The sequence below is a fragment of the Delphinapterus leucas genome, chromosome 12, assembly GCF_059928025.1.
Source record: "Delphinapterus leucas isolate spDelLeu-1000000601 "Yukka" chromosome 12, BTC_Dleu_Yukka2, whole genome shotgun sequence".
NCBI lineage: Eukaryota > Metazoa > Chordata > Mammalia > Artiodactyla > Monodontidae > Delphinapterus > Delphinapterus leucas.
Window position 1 is genome coordinate 88,697,440 of NC_143140.1, and position 20,024 is coordinate 88,717,463.

Genomic DNA, 20,024 nt, shown 5'->3' on the forward strand with positions numbered 1-20,024 from the left:
CCATGGCACAGCGAGGCGCTTGTCCATCTGTGCCTGGGACGCTGCCCTGCTCTGCCAGCCCCTTGCCGAGTGGACAGCCTTCGGCTCCGCAGTCCTCCAGAGCAGAGTGGGACACTTGACATCTTTGGACTGATAAAGGCACGCAGGGAAAACCCTGATCCCAGCTTGTGGGGGACAAAATAGAGCCTCTCTGTGGCTGGTCAGGTAATACACGGACTACATATTTGCTATTACAAAGCCATCCACCAAAAATGCCCAGTGGGTAATATGCCTGAGTTTCCTACCCTCTCCCTCTTTCTCTTTTCAGTAAAGGCTCTTGAGCCTAGAATGTTCCTGTTCTAGAACTTTCTAGAACTTTCACCTCAGGTTACTCCTTTTACAATTCCAGGGTATCAGAACTATTTAAGGGATTGGAACGCAACTCAGATTAATGATAAAAATTAACCTAGGTTGTGCTTGGCTTGACCTGTATCGATAGGTCTCTGCTCACCACCCCGACCTCTCCCCAGGGGTTCCAGGGATTCTCTGAGGGGTGGAAGTGCACATCCCAGGGGTCACTCATTTTTGCCTTGTGCATGGAGGCCTCTGCTTTCTCCATCACCCACTGCTTTCCTCTCATCTCTTAGGGACCACTTCTGCGCCACCCATCTCGGGGCTCGGAGGGCGTCTAAAAGCCCACCTCTCTGACTCAGGGATGGTGACCAGAGGTGACCTAACACATCCTTGTCAGCAGAGCACAGGAAGAATGTTCAAAGGAAAATGTTGAAAATCCCTAATCTCATTTTGGCCAATAGCACAACCTCCTTCTCCTCCAGCACATTCTGCTAAGAACATGCGTTCAGTGGGCTTCCCCCCCATCTTGTTTCCCTGGCTCACCCTTGCATGGTGATCGGTCTGCGGAAATGAGGAAGGAGCAAACACTGAAAGCACAAGGTCAAGGTCTTGGAGAACCACACACCTAGCGGTCAAGTCGGAAGGAATGGGAGTTGACTGTACTTTCCTCTTTACCCAGAACGGTGATTAAAGTTGGGACAAATTAAGGTTGATTTTAGTTATTTTGCCTAATTTACACTATTGCAGGCTGGACGTTTTCATTTTTGTCTGATACAATTTTTATAACCAAGCATAGGGCCGCTGGGTAGGTCTAAAGGAGCCACGGTTGCCAGAAATATTTAACTATTGTTTTCTCGGCTGCGGACGCTGAGCGTCCTTCATTAGGGCAACGTATGGAGATTGACTTACCAGTAATGAGCCTGTCGTACGTGTTATTTTCAGACAACTGGAGCAAAGCTAGTTGGATGCACTTTCACCTTTGTTACTTGCCACCTAAATCACCTAGCAAGTACACACTAGGCCACGATAGGGCACTCTGGTTTTAAAAAGAGAGTAGCAAGTCCCTCTAAAACACGGCAGGCGTGATGACCGAGGACCCTCTCATACCCTAAACAGATGGAAGTCAGCGGCATGGTATCGTGATATATTCCGAAGGGTTTGCTAGGTGCTAGTTGTGATGAACGGAGACAGGTTAGTCCAGCAAACTCTCACCCGAGGGCTTAGGAATTTCAGTTACGTGAAGCCGGGTATTTGTCAAGCCATCTAGCAGTGTTCAGCCCCTGGTGTTCTCAGGAAGTGTACATGTGGTTCCTTCCCCAGATGACGTGCTGTCCAGCTGGGGAAATTAGACTAATACTCAAGAAACAATTAATAAGCAACCAATACTTAAAATTGTGGTCCCAACTTTACACATAATTGATTTATTCAAGTAACTCTTTTGCTCAGCCAGTACCAAATGAGAAAGGCGTGGCCTCTGCCTTGAGGAGCTAAGTGTTTGGGGGAAAACAGACACATAAGTGCCTCTCATAAAATAATCTAGTAGGTGCTGTCGTAGAAGTTCGAGAACTCTTCTGCGTGGGTCCAGAGTCACAGCTATTTAGGTTCGCTACTTGTGGTAGTCCCAATATTTAAGTTTCTGTCATTTGAAGGTGACTGATTTTTTCAGTCTCCTTGAGGAAATTGTAGGTAGAAAAATATTGTTTGCCAAAATCCACAGTCATTAGCAGAAAAAGGACAATGAATACAAGTTTAATGTGCCCAAATCTGACCTTTGACTAAATTTGTAATTTCTAACATTCTTCTTTTAAGCCATGTGGGGCATTTGCAAAGGCAGATCAAAGATGTGTCTTCAGGCTTCCTAGCAGGGACAGAAAACCCCCCAGTTATACTCTTTATTGTGTTCTATTGACATAAACAAAGTGGCTGCTTCTCAGAAGAAACTCAGCTACTCCTGACGTGGGAATCTCCAACAGGAGACTCTGGAGGTACGGCGGGAAGGGTGCTCGCCAGTTCCTACACGAGCACGGTTTTGATCCTTTTATGTGTCTTTTCTTGTAGAGCCTCTAGATGCTGGCTGATGAATATCTCCAAAGGGTAATTTAGAAATTGCAGTTTTATGAAGGGCCGAGACAATGCTTGCCAAGAATGCAGGGCTGAACCCAGGGTAATATTTAGAACATCCTGAGTGATGGACAGATTCCATGTCCCAAGGCAATGCTCCAAAAATACTCTTTCTCACAAGTGGATTTTTTCATGATGTTTGGACAAGTGAGAGCACACGATTACAATCTAGGTAAGGAATCTAGAGGGCAAAGTGTCTGTGTTGCCGATTTGGTGCTGACTCAGAGCAGGAGACGGTCCATCTATTACCGTTAAGGAAACTGCCCGGTGCTGGGTCTACACGGGTGACCACCGCACCATGAGTGTCCCCGCTGCCCCTCGGTGCTGAGAGCCAACTTGATTGAGGACCGCTCACCCCATTGTGGGTCACTTTACATTCTCCCTGCAAAGGTGCTGGGCAGGAAGAGTCTTTCTGGAACATTCCAAATACCGAGAGAAGGTCCGGAGAGGCTCAGGGCTGGGGACCTAGCCTCCCACAGCCGGGTCCAATCTGGGTTCAGGCTCCTCCCAAGGTCCACCCGGGAGGGCTGCTTCCACAGATTCCTGTGGGGCTGCTTCCCCCCATGCAGCACCTGCTATGGACTCTGCTCCACAGTGTTCTCACGGGCCCTGCCACGCTGTCCTGTCTAGTTGGAGGAAAACAAAAGGCAGGGAGTAGAAAATGCATTTCTCTTTAAGATCTGATGTTTTAGAAACGCGCCCTGAAAGTAAAGATCCTTACTTGGGAGAGACCCAACCGATGCTGGGCCAGGGTAGGCGAGGAGATGCAGGGCGAAGCGTCCCCGAGGCTGATGGGATTCAGATCAGAGCTCTGTTCTCAGGGCTTTATCTTGGACTTTTATCTGGCCAGTGAGATCTGAAGTCCCTTTTGCAGGACTGGAGGACAGAGGGCGGGGCCAGCCCTGCTCTGAGACCCTGTCAATCAAATGGATGGGATAAAGCTTCACTCACCACTCCAGTCAAGCTCGCTCCAAATTTCTAGCAGACCTGAAGCTGTTCTGAGGCCAAATGGTGAACCAAGACAATTGCTGCTAAATGACTTGCCCACCATTTCAAGGACCTGCCATCTCCAGCCCTGACTCTGAGTTCTGTCCTTTTCCTACGGGCTTGCAACTGCCCCACCGTTGCCCTTCTCTCAGTCTGAGCGTCCTACCCCCTTGCTATGCTAACTGTCCGTTTTTCTAACACTGAGGGGAGCGCTGGGCTTTTGGGAAGCACTTGATGGCTGTCTCCTCATAACCAAGGGCTCAATATCTAGGGTAAAGTAGAGGTCCTTCCAGAGGAGGAGAACATTCTAGGATGTGACTGGAATTCACTGGGTGTCCGTGGGGTTAACCCTGAGCAAAGCATACGTGGCCTTGAGAGGGTTTAAAACGTAAGAGTAAACTCTTGATGGAAGAAAGGAATTCTCCCACGTGGGGGTCAACTTATGGGTTCCACCACCTAATGGGTCTACCACCCATAGATCCAGTCTGCGGCCTCCTTGGTTACCAAGCTTCCTCCTTCCTTGGTCCCATAAGGTCCTTCCCCAGGCCTCCTCCACCATGTTTCCCTGTTGTTTGATGGGAGAAAGAGGGATCTTGTTTCTGTAGGGAACTTGTGGAGGCAAAAGATGGAACCTCTTTCCACCCTGGACGTTTGGGACTCTTCATTTTCCGGGGCTCCGTGGGCTCCGTCACCCCTTCTCTCTACACCTCCCTCAGCCCAAGCTTTCCCTACCTCTCAAGAGGAGGATGTTTACTCACAAAGACAAGCCAGGCACAGAAATAGACAACCTATTTGTGGCTTAAATGCAAAAGCAGTTTTATTTTTACAGAGTTGCCGTATTTTCTCTAAGTATAAATCATTAGCTACCACAGTGAAATTCCGGCTCCATCTGCAAGAGTTCCTGCTTTCGTTAGTGGTGCCAGTTACTCACAAAACAGTCGGTGCCTTCCACTGCCCACTCGATCTGGGGGCAGAGAGCGCCATCTCTTCCGGGCTCCCCCCCGAGCGGCCACCCCCCACCCCGTGTCCCCTCCCCCTGCCTGGACCCCACCGGACCTCTCCAGGCACTACTTCCTGCTGCCTCGCTCCAGCAGGTTTACCTGCTGACCGTTACCAGTTTCCAAATGGGGCGACCTGTTGTCCTCTGCAGGATGGACAGACTCCTCTGTTCTGTTAGGAGCTGGGAGAAGCAGATCGGTGAGGCCCTCTATTCTGTTGACTTAAATCATGACGTTGGAGGCTTCCTTCCCGTTGGTCCCTCGGCTCAGGGTTTCAGAGCCCCCGAAGGGACAGGGTGAAATGCTCATAAGATCTGGACGGTCCCTGAGCTTCTGAGAAGCAGCCAACTGCTTCCCTCTCTCCTTCCCTCACTCCTCGTTCCCTTCCGGTCTCTTCCTTCCTGCCCGTGACCTTGGCACTCTCTCAGCCAGCCTGTTCCTTCTCTCCCGATCTGTGTTTGCTTCCCCGTGTCTGATCCCCTCTCCTCTGGCTGCTTCACCCCCTGGGCCTGGCCATTTGCCTTAGGCTGTCCTGGTTTTCCCTGCAGGTTCTGATGATCCCCTGGGAAATGTAAAGGTCTTCAGGGGGCTGACCTTTCCTCCCTTGGAACATCAAATCCAGGTAATGAAAACGCACTGAGTTCACCCGATTTTGATTTGCTGCTCAGCACCTGCCGACCTAGTAAATGCCCTGACCTCACCTTGTTTTGCCTGTGGCTTGAAGGTCTTCAGGGACGTGCCCTGGTCACCCCTCTCCTCTTCCCAACGGAGGACAGAGCCCCAGGTCAGGCTTCCCACAGGACCAGTTTGGCTTGCCTTTCGTCTTCCTGCTTATGAAACTAGTCCGAGGAAAGCTTCATGTGTGGGTTCCTAAGTCGGCTTTCCCACAGAATCTGAAATTGCATCCTTGCCCTCTTTTGATTTAGTCAGTCCCGGGAGTCCATGACTACTGTGACACAATAACCATGAAGGAATACGTTTGAAAAAAGAAGAAATAAATGCTGCTATGAAGCAGGGGAGGGTCTTGACCACAGGGCTTGGCTACTCAGACCATCCAGAAGCCTCCGGCTTGACCTTTGCGCCTTCACCTCGGGTCTGTGGACAAAGGGAACGGGGGTGGCAGCAGGGAAGTAACTTGACTGCCTGGGTGCGAATCTGCACCTAACAGAAACAGCTGCTCCCAGGAATTGTCTTTGAACCAGGCTGAGAAGCAAGCTGGGCATTGATGCTCGTCCACGCCTGGGACGTAGCTTCTGGGCTCGCTCTCTCTCTCTCCTCCGTTGCATCACACTTACACTCTCATGTGGGCATGAGACGCTCTGCAAATTGGTTGTAGGAAGGGAATGGATATTTAATTACTTAACAAAATGTCCCTCACTGTGCAGGTGTCTACCTATGCCTCATTTAACCATTGCAACTTGGTTTTTTTTAAGTTTCTTTTGATGTCGACCATTTTTAAAGTCTTTATTGAATTTGTTACAATATGGCTTCTGTTTCGTGTTTTGTTTTTTTGGCCGTGAGACATGTGGGATCTTAGCTGTGTGTGGGATCTTAGCTCCCCGACCAGGGATCGAACCTGCACCCCCTGCATTGGAAGGCAAAGTCTCAGCCACTGGACCGCCAGGGAAGTCCCTAACCATTGCAACTTTGGGTGGTCATGATTAGCTCCATTTTACAGGGGACAAAACTGAGTCTTCGAGAGCTTGGCAGACATCACTTGGTTAGTTACAGGCTGAGTCAGGAATTCGAGCTGGGTCTGTCTTTCTGTTGCACACGCGATTCTGCCCTTCCATGCAGCGTGCCTCTGGGCCATCTGCCTCCTCAGCCCTGGCTGGCACTGGTGGCTCAAGGGGGTCAACCACCTCACGTGGTCACCAGCTTCTTCCCATTGCGGATCAGCGCGAAGATTTTCACTTGCGTGTGTCACCGAACGATGCTGTTTGAAGCACGGCTTCTGCTGATAAGCGTGGGACCATCTGCTTGGCACTTCTCAAATATTTTCAGCAGTGGGAGAGCAGCTCTGGTTTCTTCAGAGAAGGGAGGCTGCAGCCATCCTGGGAGGACATGCTGGGACCGGAGACCCTGCAGGCTGGTGGGGCAGCAGTGCCCCAGGATGCGAATGACGAGCCTTGCTGCTGCCACCTCTGACTCTCCCTGAGCAAGTGGACCTAGTGAGTCAGCACCCCAGTTTCTAATGGTGCAGCTACCCTTGACAACCAGAGTAAGATTTTCCCTCTTCAAAAAGCTATTGCCCGGGCCACTCTTTCTGTGCTGGTTGTCTTCATAGTGTGTTAGATGTTTGGTGTTTGTTGGCAAAAACCTCTGTCTCCTCCTGCCTTCGTTTTGGAAAATTTGCTTCTTTGCTGCGTTAGCTGTCCCCAGACGTCGTTTTTCAACTTCGGGGTTGAAACTTCTGTGTTAACTTTTTCTCTTTGACTCGTGACAGGGGACAAGAATCTTAGGATCCATTCACGAATCTGATGGTGGACTTGGAGGTGCTCAAGGTTGTCTAATGGGATGTGATAAACGATAAAGGTGTTGGGGTCTGAAGGGATTGTTAGTGCATTTGATTCCTCTGGGGAAATCTCTTGGCTGGAGGCTGGATTGATGTTCCTCTACCTTTCCTCAGGGGGCACCAGCATTAATATCGGTTTCTGTGTCTTCTAAAGACAGGTGTATGGCCCACGGGTGGCAAGGTTCCGTTGAAAAGAATCTCCTGCTCTTTGATGTATCTTGGCAATATTTCCCAGGCAGGGTGGGGAGGGGAAACTGGGGAGAGAACGTGCAGGATTTTGTCCGATCGCTATGTAGGCAGCAGTGAGAGGGTGGAAACAAGCCTGCCTCTAGCTGCCTCAGCCTTGGCACCGCGACATGTGAGGCCAGAAATTCTTTGCTGGGGGAAGCTCTTCTGTGCACTGTGGGATGTTTAGCAGTATCACTGGCCTCGGCCCACTAGATGCCACTAGCCTCCTCCTCTCAGTGGGACCATCAAGATGCCAAATGTGCCCCAGGAGAGAAAGTTACCCCCAGTCCCCCCACTTCTGAGACGAGTGGAAAGGGAGCAAGGAGTTCCTGCTTCTCTGTGCAGATGGCTCAAGGGTTAGGAAGCTGGGAATGAGGCGTTTAAAATCAGGACAGATGTTCCTGCCGGCACATTCCCATCAGGTCCCGTACCTGCCATGGAAATTCCATCTCGCAGATGGGTTTCTGTTTGTCCAGGTTACTGCACACACACAGAGGGGAGAATTTGCCTTTTCCTCTAGAGGTGCACACCTGGAAGGTCCAGCCTAGGGTCAGGCCTCTCCTTTTTGTTGCCTAGGAACATACAAGGTTTCAGATGGCCAACCCAGGACACTCATTTGGTTGGCTTTTCTCTCCTTTCCTTTTCGTTTCTTTCCCCCTCCCTCCCTCCCTCCTTCCTTCCTTCTTTCCTTCCTTCCCTTTAAGACTGACGTGGTAGACTGAGAACTCAGGATCATGGGAGCGCTCTGGGCAACTTAATGGGAATGTGGAAGAGGATGCCTCCTTCTTAGATCTTTAGAGAAAACTTCAGCAAGCATGTACATAGAGCATTTAAAACTCTGCCTTATACCCCATTAAAGCTGAAACTCCCCACAACTCTGCCTTCTTTCATTCTTCTTGTTTTTATATCACCTTCGCTGCTCGTCTGTTGCTCTCACTTTCTTTGAGAAGTAAATGCAGGTAGCAATTTCGAGTAGACCTGCCAGCCCACATCCTTCAACATCTGTGGAAACCACCATTCTTGTTTTCCCTGCTTGTTGATTTATGATCTCAGTTTGGCGTTTCCATGAGACTCGTATTGGCAAAATGCTTTTCAGTCTCTAGCTCTTTGTACACCCCAGGCTTCCAGAAATACAGTAAACTATGTGCCAACTATGTGAAGGACCTGAGGTTCAGAGGGGCTAAGTTGCTTTGTGTAGGACTCACATCTATGGTCAGTTTGAGTGAAAGCATGGCTCAGAGACAAAGCAGGCTAAGTACAGGCAGAATAGACAGTCACCCCTGCAATGTAGTTTGAACAATGTGCAACCTCTTTTTTCAAACATCTCTTTTGCATTCAGATGCCTTACTGCCCACAATTCTTTTGATGTTTGCAGGGAGGGAGATGGGTGTTAAGTATACCCTCTCTCATAGCCTGGGGCTTGTATGAGGTGGTGGAGCCTGTGCAGCCCAGCTGGGGTGAGAGAGGTAGCAGTGACGTTGCAGGACAAGGAGGGCATCTGCACGGCAGGGGAGGGGACCTGGAGCCAAGTTCAGAGCTTCTGCTGGGGGAGGAGTATGTCCCAGGGCAGGAGACAGTGGCATGAGGTGAAAGGCCCAACAAAATGAGGAGGACATCTGGGTGGGGGTGGAGGATGGGCAGTGGTGGACAGAGGAGATTGTTTCCCTATTCGTGGATTGATCAAACAGGTAAATGCCTTGAGGATAACGGGAGTCAGGTTTCTTACCATCAGAGCTGGGAACTGCAGGTACGGAGCCAAAGAAAACTAAACTGGACTCAGTGATGCTGGATCAAAATTGGAGATATTTGTATGAAGTCATTGGTAATCAATACATATGTAGAAAGTTATGGAAATATGGATGTCAGTGCATATATGTATGCCTGTACATATATATTTATATACATATACCCCTTAGCTCTGTCCCCTGAGAGGGCCTGGGAGCAGTGGCACCTCAACAGCAACGGGTACACCCCACATCCAGATCTTGGCTTCTAGGTACTCATCTCTACTCAGAGGACCAGGGCTCCTTGGAGAAATGGCTGATTCTAGGGACTGGTGCAGGGAACATACAAGATGAGTAGTGCCTCGTAAAACCTCCAGTGTTTTGGCTTGGCAGACTGAAAATACCAGAGGAAATACGGAACAGCAGCGAAGGTCTGATTTCTGTTTTGGATCAGCTGAGGTGGGTCTGCTGTTACGAAAGGCCCAGTTAGAGATATCCAGGGCTATTAGTTATAGGGTCTGATATTCCGGAGAGATGTCTGACTTAGAACTGTAGATTTGGGTTTCATTAGTATGTGGTAACAGTTGAAATGAGGGGATTGGATGAAGCCACCCAGGGAGGGTGAGAAGGGAGGAGAGCCAGGAATGGAGCCTGGTGGCCCAAAGGGAGGGTGAGAACAGATCCAGGAAAGGAGACAGAGAAGAAACTACAAAGAGACAAGAGAGCCAGAGGGGAGAAAGCATGTCTAGGCAATGGTGTCGTCTCTGAGACCACAGCGAGGAGATGGAGTAGAATCTCATAACACACTTTGTATTGTGTGTGGGCAGGGGTGCGAGAACGAGATTACATCTTACTCCCTTTTGGGGGACTTGTCTAAAAACGTGATGCTGCTGCCTGGACCGTCTCACTTTTATTGTTTTCTAATAGAGGTGTTTGTTGATAGTGGAGATGACTACTATCACCAAAGTGGTCACTCCACTTGGCAGAAGAAAGTCAGATGAGAAGAAACTGAAAACAACTCATCCCTGTCTGTTTTTATTGTTGTTCAGTGTTTGGCACTGGGTAGATGAGATGGTGCTTTAATAAATAAAAATCCATCTTCTAATAAATAATAGCATTCTTTAATAAACAAAGAGTCCAGTCCTTGAGGCTTTTAATAAAAATCTTTACTAACAGTCAAATTGATTGTGGTAATCACTTCTGGTGACATTAAGGCCATTGTTAAATGTCCCCAAAGTTCTACTAGCCACATGCGTGGGTGAGTGAACTTCACACATAGATGAACTGTTGACAAAAGACTGGAGTGGGGAGGAGAAATAGTGCCCACTTGGACCTGGGCAATCTAAACTCTGGTTCTGGCTTGGCTGCTAAGTAAATATGTAATCTCGAGCTAGTTATGAGCTAGCTTCCTCACATGTAAAACAAAGAGTGGTTTGCAGTATCTACATGATTCCTTCAACTTCTAAACCTCAGTTATCAACAGAGGACAGGCAGACTTGTAACAGTCAGGAAGTGTTTTTATGAAAACTCCAAGCTGTATCCTCTTACATCTTCTATCAAATACCCCAGTTTCTGGGGAAAAGAATTTCCAACATATTTGACAAAGTATTGTATTTACGAAGAATTCTTGCAACTCAGTAAAAGAAATGAAAAAATAACATGAAAAAATAATGTCGAAGAAGAAATTCAAAGGACTGTTATCATGAAAAATATTCAAACTCATGAGAGATCAAATAAATGCAAATTAAGTCAAAATACCTTTTTAATCACCTATCAAAGTTGGGAATTTTTAAAAATGGAGATGTTATGGGGACAAAAGAGTATATATGCTGTGAAAAAAAGCATTCTCATACCGTGATGTCAGTATAATTGATACAGTTTTTGGAAGACAACTTGTTAAAATGTTTTAAAATCTTGAAAAATATTTATACCCTTTGATCCAGCAATTCCACTTTTAGAAATATGTCCTAGGGAGATGATGAAAGATGTGCACAAAATTTGCATCCAAGAGAGTTCATTACAGTGTTTTGTTATTTTGAAAAAATAATGGTGAAACACCAGAAGCAACTGGGATGTCCAAAGTTAGAGGATTATTAAAAATAAATTATGGTACATCCAAATAGCGATGATTAAAGTCATGTTTTTTAAAGTAAAGGCTGACAGAGAAAATGCTTACAGTATGATATGGAGCGAAAAAAAAAGCAGGCAATCAAAACAGATGATAAAATGCAATCTCAGATTTAAAAGAGAGTGTGTGTGAGACAGAGAAAAAAAGACTAAAAAGAAACATCCCAAAATGTTAGATCAGGTTAATTTTGAGTAGTGGTTTTATGTGATTTATTTTTCCTATTGAATTTTTCAAATTTTCTTCAATGAACACAAATATTGTTTTATAATTAGAAAAAAGGCAATGATAAAAGTTAAATCCCTCATTTTGTGTTAAGATTAAACAGACTATAGGACTTCCCTGGTGGCGCAGTGGTTAAGAATCCTCCTGCCAATGCAGGGGACACGGGTTCGAGCCCTGGTCCGGGAAGATCCTACACACCGCAGAGCAACTAAGCCTGTGTGACACAGCTACTGAGCCCGCGTGCCACAACAACTGAAGCCCGTGTGCCTAGAGCCTGTGCTCCACAGCAAAAGAAGCCACCGCATAAAGAAGCCCACGCAATGCACCGAAGAGTAGCCCCCCTTGCTGCAACTAGAGAAAGCCTGTGCACAGCAACAAAGACCCAATGCAGTCAAAAATGAATAAATAATAAATAAATAGGTAAATAAATAAATAAACAAAGATTAAACAGACTGTAAAATGAGCCTGTTGGGGTGATCCCTTGGGTACTGGGGGGCCATTTAAACAGTACTGGTGGCTACTTTACTTCACAGTGGACTTTGAATGTAGAGACAACACAGTGATTTCAGTCTTACGTTGGCTAAGTCATAAACAGAAATTAAATGAGTATTTGGAGAAAAAAGAAATCCTGTAACATTAGGAAATGTAATGTCTTCAACTCCTTAAGTGGAAGGATTAGAGGCAGATTAGATTAGATTTATAACAGAGAGGCCATAGGGGGCTTCCCTGGTGGCACAGTGGTTGAGAGTCCGCCTGCCGATGCAGGGGACACGGGTTCGTGCCCCGGTCCGGGAGGATCCCACATGCCGCGGAGCGGCTGGGCCCGTGGGCCATGGCCGCTGAACCTGCGCACGGAGCCAGGTCTTGAAAAGAGGATTCGGCCCCAGGGCAGAGTGGGAAGAGCTCGGAGTAAGAATCCTCAAATTAGTTGAGAATGTGTGTACCTCACAGTCGCTCTGGGCTCACTGAAATCTTTCCTTTGTGCGCACCTCAGCTATCTGAGGCCAGTATCCTGTGCTTTCTCATCCGGAGTCTCCTCAGGGTGCATCATTTTGGGTCTGGCTGCTTGTTGGCGGGGTGGAGGGGGTGGGAGTGGGGTGGGGGTGGAGTGGGGTGGGGTGGGGTGGGGGTGGTTGGGGTGGGGGTGGTGGGGGTGGTGGGGGGGTGGGGGGTGGGGGGGTGGGAGTGGTGGGGGCGGGGGTGGGGCGGGGGGGGGGTGGTGGGGGGGTGGTGGGGGGGGTGGGGGTGGGGGTGGTGGGGGGGTGGGGGTGGGGGGGGGGTTGGGGTGGGGGGTGGTGGGGGTGGTTGGGGGGTGGGGGGGTGGTTGGGGGGGTGGTTGGGGTGGGGGGGGTGGGGTGGTGGGGGTGGTGGGGTGGTGGGGTGGGGGGGTGGGGGGGTGGTTGGGGTGGGGGTGGGGGGGTGGGGGTGGGGGTGGGGGTGGGGTGGGGGTGGGGGTGGGGTGGGGGGGTGGTTGGGGTGGGGGTGGGGGTGGGGTGGGGGGTGGGGTGGGGGTGGGGTGGGGTGCGTCCTGCCTCCATCGTGAGTTCCCTCAGGGCTCACCATCAAGGTGGCTGTAATGTGATGACTTGATGGCTGCAACATGCTTTGTTTACTGATAAGGCAGGCAATATTTTTCATTCATACTTAACAGCCTCCCAAGCTGACTGAAGTATCCAAAGCTAACACAAAGGGAAGATGCCTGGAACCCTGAAGTCCTAGGCAATGGCATTCTCACGCTCCACCTTTCTGCTGTCTCCCTAGGGCTTGTAGGGAATGAGAGGGCGGGGAGGCTGGAGAGATGCTTCTCTGCTGCTGCCAATAGTGCTTCCCAGAATGGTGCCATTTCCTACACAGTGGGGTCTCTACTGCTGTGTTGCTGTGCTACCAACCACGTCAGGGACACAGAGTGCTGTCAGGACACTCCTTCCATCTGGGACAGTCACGGTTGGATAAACGTGCATCACTGCAAAGATGATTGCTGCCTAGAAAGAGAGCTGCACAAAGGAGACGCTGCGTGTGCCCAGACAGAGAGCCCATGGTACCAGAACTGGGGTGACATGGAGACAGATTGCCCATAGCAGTTAATCCTGCAGTGCAATTGCGTCCCCTCATCTTCACTGCTTTCTCAGCTAGACGGTCTTTAAAGCTGGCAGCACTCACCCTTCTACTCTCCTTACCCTTCCCGACCTCAAACATCTTAGTCATCCACCCATGGAGGTGAATAGTATGCAAAATGACCCGGGAGCCTGGAGGAAGAAGGGGTCTGGGGGTGGTGAGCAGGTAGGACCAGCTGTGTTCAAGGCACTTCTTGCCATCCGCTATTTCACCTGAGGGACTGAAATTCAGTTTGGTCTGGTAAGACTGGGAATGTAACTTTTAGCAATGTGTTCATTTAAATAAAACCACGCTATAACAAATCAATTTGGAGGGTTATTGTTAGTTGTTTTTTTTTTTTAATATTTATTTATTTATTTGGTTGCACCGGGTCTTAGTTGCGGCAGGCAGGCTCCTTAGTTGAGGCATGCGAACTCTTAGTTGCGGCACGTGGGATCTACTTCCCTGATCAGGGCTTGAACCCGGGCCCCCTGCATTGGGAGTGTGAGGTCTTAACCACTGTGCCACCAGGGAAGTCCCCAGGGTTATTGTTAGTTTTTAATGAGAATTAGTTTTAATGGGATTTTTATTTGCTTTCCAACCACATCATGATCAAGACACATGTGATGGCCTGGGCTCAAGATGACGGTTTTCTTTCATGGGTAACCAGGGTGCATTCTCAGGGCCATGGTGATGGCCTTTGTCCCTTGGAATAATTCGGTATGTATTTATTGAATGGCTATGTCAAGTCCTAGCGATTCAGACGTGAATAATAAAGTTTTGCCTTGGAAGAGTTTGCAGTTTAATGCAAAGATATAATTTTAACTCTATAAGGAGGAATGTCATGGCTATAGAGGTAATTAATGAGTAACACCAGAGTGGTGGAGGGAGTATTAGAAAAGGAAGGAATGGCAATGTGAGGGTCTGGGAAGGATAGATTGGTGCAGGGAGCAAGAACAGGAAATGAGGAGACTGATCCCAGGAGTCCAGGCCAAAGACATGGGAATAGAAGAGGATCATGTGATCTTAGGTGGCTTCTGCCTTTGAATTTTTTTTTTTTTTTTTTGCGGTACGTGGGCCTCTCACTGTTGTGGCCTCTCCCGTTGTGGAGCACAGGCTCCGGACACGCAGGCTCAGTGGCCATGGCTCACGGGCCCAGCCGCTCTGCGGCATGTGGGATCTTCCCGGACCGGGGCACGAACCCGTGTCCCCTGCATCGGCAGGCGGACTCTCAACCACTGCGCCACCAGGGAAGCCCAGAAATTTATTTTTTTATTTATATTTTTAAAAATATTTGTTGGAGTCTAGTTGATTTACCATGTTGTGTTAGTTTCAGGTGTACAGCAAAGTGAATCAGTTATGCATATACATACTACATTTGAAGTTTATAATCAGGCAAATGCACAGTAATGAATAATGTTCTAAAGATCTCGTGTGTCTATTATTCTTTGTTTTGTGAAGTTCTGCTTATTAAAAGATGTAGGCCCTTGGGAGCAAAGAACACACAGGCTAGCACATCTGGAATCCACCCTTATGCGTGTCCTCCTGATGCTTCATTCTCAACACACAATGAAACGAATTCTTTGTTCTCCCGGCCGCTGCCCTTCCCGTCAGCAGGAGTTGTCTACACAGCCTCCTCAGATGGGAAGCTCAGTCCGCTGATTCCTCCATTTCTCTTCCCCTTCATGGTCACTGGGGCCTTACCAGTCTTCTCTGAAATGTCTCTGGAATCCGTTCTTTCCTTCAGTCATTATCCTAGTTCTGATTTCTCACTGGGACTATTTCAACAACCCCCACTGGTTTCTTTGATCCATCCACTATTCCCTTCCATTCAGCCTGTAGACAATGACTACGGTACGGTAACCTTTCTAAAGCACAGTTCAGGTCACATCCCAGCCCTGCACTGAAACTTTAATGGCTCCCTAGTACAAAAGGTAGTATTTTTCTTTTTTTTTTTTAAATTAATTTTAATTGGAGTCTAGTTGATTTACAATGTTGTCTTAGTTTCTGCTGTACAGCAAAGTGAATCAGTTATATATATATATATATATATATATATATACCTCCACTCTTTTTCAGATTCTATTCCCATATAGGTCATTGCAGAGTATTAAGTAGAGTTCCCTGTGCTATACAGTAATGTAGTGTTTTTCAAATCATGGCCCAGGATCCATCTGCATCAGAATGCCCTGGATTATGAAAGTTCAGATTCCAGGGTCCCACCCCAGGCTTCCTGAAACAGTGGGGCCCTGGAATTTGCATTTTTAATAAGCAACCCCATATAATTTTTAAGCACTAATGTTGGATAAGCATAACCTATAAAATAAGCCTGATATTTAAAGAAGCATCATAGCCAGGCCTTCATGCTTCAGTCCAGTTGTTTATTTCTTGTTAAGTCATACCTCCACCTTCGGTCCACCAGTCTCCTCAAACTCCACAACCGACATTCTGTGCCCTCCTGCCTCCATGCCTTTGTCCATCTGTTATTTTCTCTTAAAATGCCTTTCTTTTCCTTCCTTAGCTAACAAACTCCTACTGACCCTTCAAGGCCCAGCCCTGTGAAGCCCACCTTGAAACCCTGAGACAAGGCTTCCTGGTGCGTGTTTGCTCTGATGCGGTCAGTCTCCTTTATTCCATTTCCCATATTGAATTAGATTTAGTTCTGTCTGCCTCCCCTGTAAAACTGTGCAGATGACTGTGTCTTATTTATTTCTGTATACTTAACTCCTAGTGCAGTGACTGAAACTTACATGTTGGTTAAACAACGGAAACAAGACGATCTCTCTTTAGAAAGAGAATTTGGTTACTTGAGTTTGACTATAATAGAAAAATACAATTTGGTCTTATGTGTTGAAACACCTTTCCTAACTGATTTTCTTTTAATATTTAATGTGAGTGCATTTTATTTATTTATTTTTTAACATCTTTATTGGAGTATAATTGCTTTACAATGTTGTGTTATTTTCTGCTGTATAAGAAAGTGAATCAGTGATATGTATACATATATCCCCATATCCCCTCCCTCCGGCGTCTCCCTCCCACTTTCCCTATCCCACCCCTCTAGGTGGTCACAAAGCAGCGAGCTGATCTCCCTGTGCTATGTGGCTGCTTCCCACTAGCTATCTATTTTACATTTGGTAGTATATATAAATCCATGCCACTCTCTCACTTCGTCCCAGCTTACCCTTCCCCCTTCCCATGTCCTCAAGTCCATTCTCTACGTCTGTGTCTTTATTCTTGTCCTGCCCCTAGGTTCATCAGAACCTTCTCTCTCTTTTTTTTTTTTTTAGATTCCATATACATGTGTTAGCATACGGTATTTGTTTTTCTCTTTCTGACTTACTTCACTCTGTATGACAGACTCTAGGTCCATCCACCTCACTACAAATAACTCAATTTTGTTTCTTTTTATGGCTGAGTAATATTCCATTGTATATATGTGCCCCGTCTTCTTTATCCTTTCATCTGTCGATGGACACGTAGGTTCCTTCCATTTCATGACTATTGTAAATAGTGCTGCAACGAATATCGTGGTACCTGTCTGGTTTTTTTTTTGTGGTACGCGGGCCTTTCACTGTTGTGGCCTCCCCTGTTGCGGAGCACAGGCTCTGGACGTGCAGGCTTAGCAACCATGGCTCACGGGCCTAGCTGCTCCTTGGCATGTGGGATCTTCCCGGACCAGGGCATGAACCCATGTCCCCTGCATCAGCAGGCGGACTCTCAACCACTGCGCCAGCAGGGAAGCCCACCTGTCTGTTTTTGAATTATGGTTTTCTAAGGGTATATGTCCAGTAGTGGGATTGCTGGGTCATATGGTAGTTCTATTTTTAGCTTTTTAAGGAACCTCCATACTGTTCTCCATAGTGGCTGTATCAATTTACATTCCCACCAACAGTGCAAGAGAGTTCCCTTTTCTCCACACCCTCTCCAGCATTTATTGTTTGTAGATTCTTTGATGATGGCCATTCTGACCTGTGTGAGGTGATACCTCATTGTAGTTTTGATTTGCATTTCTCTAATGATTAGTGATGTTGAGCATTCTTTCATATGTTTGTTGGCAATCTGTATATCTTCTTTGGAGAAATGTCTATTTAGGTCTTCTGCCCATTTTTGGATTGGGTTGTTTGTTTTTCTGATATTGAGCTGCATGAGCTGCTTGCATTTTTTGGAGATTAATCCTTTGTCCGTTGCTTCATTTGCAAATATCTCCTCACATTCTAAGGGTTGTCTTTTCGTCTTGTTTATAGTTTCCTTTGCTGTGCAAAAGCTTTTGTTTCATTAGGTCCCAATTGTTTATTTTTGTTTTTATTTCCTTTTCTCTAGGAGGTGGGTTAAAAAGGATCTTGCTGTGATTTATGTCATAGAGTGTTCTGCATATGTTTTCCTCTAAGAGTTTTATAGTGTCTGGCCTTACATTTAGGTCTTTAATCCATTTTGAGCTTATTTTTGTGTATGGTGTTAGGAAGAGTTCTAATTTCATTTTACATGTAGCTATCCAGTTTTCCCAGCACCACTTATTGAAGAGGCTGTCTTTTCTCCATTGTATACTCTTGCCTCCTTTATCAAAGATAAGGTGACCATATGTACATAGGTTTATCTCTGGGCTTTCTGTCCTGTTCCATTGATCTATATTTCTGTTTTTGTGTCAGTACCGTACTGTCTTGATTATTGTAGCTTTGTAGTATAGTCTGAAGTCCGGGAGCCTGATTCCTTCAGCTCCGTTTTTCTTTCTCAAGATTGCTTTGGCTATTCGGGGTCTTTTGTGTTTCCATACAAATTGTGAAATTTTTTGTTCTAGTTCTGTGAAAAATGCCATTGGTAGTTTGATAGGGATTGCGTTGAATCTGTAGATTGCTTTGGATAGTATGATCATTTTCACAATGTTGATTCTTCCAATCCAAGAACATGGTATATCTCTCCATCTGTTTGTATTGTCTTTAATTTCTTTCATCAGTGGCTTATAGTTTTCTGTGTACAGGTCTTTTGTCTCCTTATGTAGGTTTATTCCTAGGTATTTTATTCTTTTTCTTGCAGTGGTAAATGGGAGTGTTTCCTTAATTTCTCTTTCAGATTTTTCATCATTAGTGTATAAGAATGCAAGAGATTTCTGTGTATTAATTCCTGACTGATTTTTTGAGGAGTACATGAGAGCTCTCTTGCATATAATGAGAAACTAAAAGCTGAATCATGCTGTGGTCCGTGAGAGATTCCAGACTGTGAACTGAGTCAGAAAGATGTTCTTGTCCCTTTTCTTAAAAATTCTTATTAGGTCCTGATTTTACATTTCTATTCTTTGATTTAGGTTTGTTATTAAAAGATGAAAACATTTGACTTCCTCATGTAAGCTATTTTGGTTTTGTGATGGCCCTAGATCTGCGCCATCCAATATGGTAGCCACTGGCCATGTGTGGCCAGTGCACATGTGAAGTATTGCTGGTCTGAAGCATGATGCTCTATGAGAGTAAAATGCACACTGCATTTTGAAGACTTACTGTGAAAAAAAGAAGCTAAAGTAGCTCATTAATATTTTTATATCGATTACACATTGAAATGATATTTTGAACACATCAAATTAAATAAAATATGCTATTAAAATTCATTTCACATATTTCTTTTTACGTTTTTGTGTGTGGCTCCCAGAAAACCTTAAATTACACACATGGCTCACATTACATTTCTGTTGGACAACACTGATCTAGACCCTTCATACCCTCTACCGTTTTTGTGTTTCAGGTTTTTCTGTTTGCTTCTTCTCTCCCCCTGAAACACCATCACCACTACCACCAACAAAACACCCAGCTCTAAAGTGCATACCATCCAACTATGTTACTTACCACCCTCCTTGCTGTGACTGTCTACAGACCTCTGGGCCGCTTTTCCAAATTCCTTAAGGATTTAACACCTGGCTCACAGCCAGTTTTTTTAAATGATATTCCTGTATTCTAGCCTATTTTCCAGTGATTTCAATGTCCATGTAGACAATTCTTCCAACACCCTGGCTCCAGGTCCTGATCAAAGGATCTTGTCCTCCACTCTCCCTCAGCCATTCATTCCCGTGGTCATGCATTACATTTATCAATACCAGTAACCCCCAAACCACACCACTGCAATCTCAGCTTCAAGCATCCGGCCGTTCAACCTCCACCTCCTATTCTCCCGTTCTCTACCTTTAGTACTCGGACTTCAGCAGTTAGTTCTCTGACACTGCTGGGATCTACAGTCGAGGGCTCCTATTTCCTGTTCACCCTCTGTCACCTCTCTCCTGGCCTCACTTTTCTCATAACTCTACTGAATTCCATAGTCTATGTGCTGTAGTGTGTCCCCCACTTTGTATGTGCTACAATGTGTCTCCCACTTTCCATTGCACCAGCCTGGTAGAACCTCAATCCTGGTTAAATCCATCTCTCCTCTTTCTGCACACTCACACCTGGACAGCTGAGCCACAGCTGGAGAAAAGCACACGTCATGCCAATCATCTCTCTTTAAATTCATGAGCACTAATCCAGGCAATCTCTAAGGTTTGCCTGGAAATCTTGCTTTTTGTGTATTTACCCAGTCCTTTCCCTCTTTCTCCTAATTACTTCGCTTCTTGCCCTCTCTCCTTAAACCCTTAACATCTCCTCACTCTGAGCGGATGACCTTGCTCCTGACTTTGCTGAAGAAAGAGATACTGC